Below are 2,423 nucleotides of genomic sequence, written 5' to 3'. Positions count from 1 at the left end.
TGACAGATACTTGAGGCTTCATGCAGGGCTGAATCACTTCCTTCTCTCTAGCCTCATCCAGACACATTCAAAAAAAAAAAAAAGGCATCTGAGCCCCTTACAGACATAGCTCACACCAGGTAAAACTGGGAATTCCCAAACAGATACAAACAGGGGATGACTATGCATCAAGAAGTTACCTGAGGGGTTCCTTTAAATAACAAGCTCACCTGAACGTCCAAATAGTATCTAAATTCTAAAACCCTGACTTAAAAGAAAAATTTGAAAATGTGCTCACCAATAAATGTATCAGAAGGTCTGGAATCCATCCTGGACACTGTGTGACCTTCAATTAGTCACTTCATCTCTCTGGGCCTAAATGAATTCATCTGTTAAAAAAAGAGAGAACACGTACTTCAGAGAATCATCGTAAAAAAGATAGTATGCAGTAAAACGGTTAGCCGAGGATCTAGCACTGGTAAATGCACAAAAAATGTCCTTCCCTTCTAGTCTACAAGTTAACAGTTGAGGTAAACTGAGGTTCACTGGCCACGCTGGCCTATGGAAAAGGTCATAGGTATCCTAAACGCTTCATGGAAATTGCTTTTTTTAAAGAAGAAACTTTATAATACCATGTATTTCTCTCTCCAGCACAACAGCCTATCTTATAAGTCTAGGAAAGCAGTAATTTCGCATCTCATTCCTTAGTGATTGCTAAATGTTTTGGTACTGCGCCCCCACTTATCCATTCATTATTAAACATAACGAGCTAGGGACTGGATATGCTGCCTACTTTCTATAATCGCGATGCTATTGCAAACTAATGAGAGAAATGTATTAAAATTCGCCCGCTGATGGAACTTCCCTGGTGGTCCAGTGGCTAAGACTCTGCTCATAATGCAGGGGGCCCCAGGTTCCAGCCCTGGTCAGTGAAATGAGTCCACATGCTGCAACTAAAAGATCCTGTATGCTGCAATGAAGACTCAAGATCCCACATGGCGCAATTAAGACCTGGCACGGCCAAATAAGTATTAAAAAAACAATAAAATTCCCCGCTAAGGTTGGGACCAGCCTACGCGGTTTCAACCCACTCTGGCCACAGCACTCGTTGCGCGGAGAAGGCCCCATACCGTGGGTGGGGTGGGAGGGGGCCCCATTCTAGTTTTCAGGGCGACCCCAATTTTTCGTTGGCGACGAATCCAGGACACGTGTCGCCATTTTGTGTTCAGCAAATATGGCGGCCACCCCCACGGGGAAGGGGGCGGGGGACTGAGGGACCGCCACGTTAGCCGCTTTCCCTGAAGGATCCTAAAGCACGCCGCGCACTCGGCCTGTTCTGTCTGGCTCAACCGAAGGAAAAGGGAACGGGCAGAAATCACAACTGGCGCACCAACGGCCCCAGCGACCTTTCCTCAGCGGGAGGGCCGCTCGGCTCCACACCCTCAAGAAAGGTCCTCCAAGATGGCGGGCCCAGTTGGGGGCCGCCCCCGGACCGCGCGGGCGCGATGGCTGCGCTGAACGGCGAAGGTGCCGAAAGGCAGCAGCGGGAGCGTAACCCTCGCGGGGGAAACCGCAGGAACCCCCCCAAGAGCCCGGATAAATGCACGCCATTGTCTTAAACGTGTGACGAGGCAGCAGCGACTAAAACGACACCAGCGTAGGAGGTGGGGTTTCTGCGGGCTTAACGAAGAGAGTTGCAAAATGCAGACAAAGCATTATGTAAATGGACGCCATTCTCTTTATGGCCCCGTTTCTAGCACTTCCCAGAAACCATCAGCACAGCCGCGACTCTGATGGCGGTGGCGCGGGATGATTTTGGTCTTTCTCCCCACCAGCTGCCGCCACAGGGCCGGGGCGGGGGTGGGGACTGGCGCGGGGCGCCCGGACGCTGAGGACGAAGGGGCCCCACGTGCCCGTCCGAGCGGGCGCCCGCCCCAAAGGCCTCGTCTCGCCTCCCCTCCCCCCCGGAAGACCGCGGCTGCCCCTCCCGTCCTCCCCACACCCTTGCGCATGCGCTCTGGTCTCTTCACGCGCACGTTTTAAACCCGCGGCGTCCTAGCAGCCGCCTGCAGTTACGGCCAGGGCTGTCTGTGTCGCTCCGCACTCAAACCGCTTTTGTACGGCGGGAAATAATGTGTCGCTCCCAAGCACAACATTGCCATTTCCAAACGTCTGCCGGCGCCTTCTGGGGTTAATAAAATACATGTTCGTCTTAAAATTTTGCCGGAATCACAGCTTCTGCCCACCGGTGCTTTATTTTCAATGCTAGCCTATTAAGAGGGTTTTTGAAAAACTACTCTATTGGGGTTGGCGCAATCTTGTGACCTAAAAAGGATGGGTCCTCATTTTTTTTTCAAAGGGTCCTGCGCAGCAAGCACTTCCGGGGTCAGAGGGTACGCGGGGTTGAAAGCGGGCTTCCCGCCCCGCCCAGACCGCCGAGGCTG

The 2,423-nt window shown here is 52.4% G+C and overlaps 1 long non-coding RNA gene across 9 annotated transcripts in view; it reads right to left on the bottom strand.

The window, feature by feature from the left end:
- The window catches only part of LOC104992422, a 57,816-nt gene extending 55,898 nt beyond the window's left edge, over nucleotides 1-1,918 (bottom strand). For 7 of the 9 annotated variants that reach the window (XR_825698.1, XR_825699.1, XR_825697.1 and 4 more), the window contains exons 1-2: nucleotides 1,110-1,918; nucleotides 278-368 (exon numbers count right to left, since the gene is read on the bottom strand). This is a non-coding gene — a long non-coding RNA (uncharacterized LOC104992422). The remainder of the gene's footprint in view (nucleotides 1-277; nucleotides 369-1,109) is intronic. The other 2 variants (XR_825703.1, XR_825704.1) reach the window with 2 other exon arrangements.
- Nucleotides 1,919-2,423: the final 505 nt, after the last annotated feature.

The sequence above is a fragment of the Bison bison genome, unplaced genomic scaffold (genome assembly GCF_000754665.1).
Source record: "Bison bison bison isolate TAMUID 2011002044 unplaced genomic scaffold, Bison_UMD1.0 scf7180017864215, whole genome shotgun sequence".
Taxonomy (NCBI): Eukaryota; Metazoa; Chordata; class Mammalia; order Artiodactyla; family Bovidae; genus Bison; species Bison bison.
The sequence above is the reverse complement of the archived record's forward strand: the minus strand, read 5'-3'. Positions and strand labels throughout refer to the sequence as shown.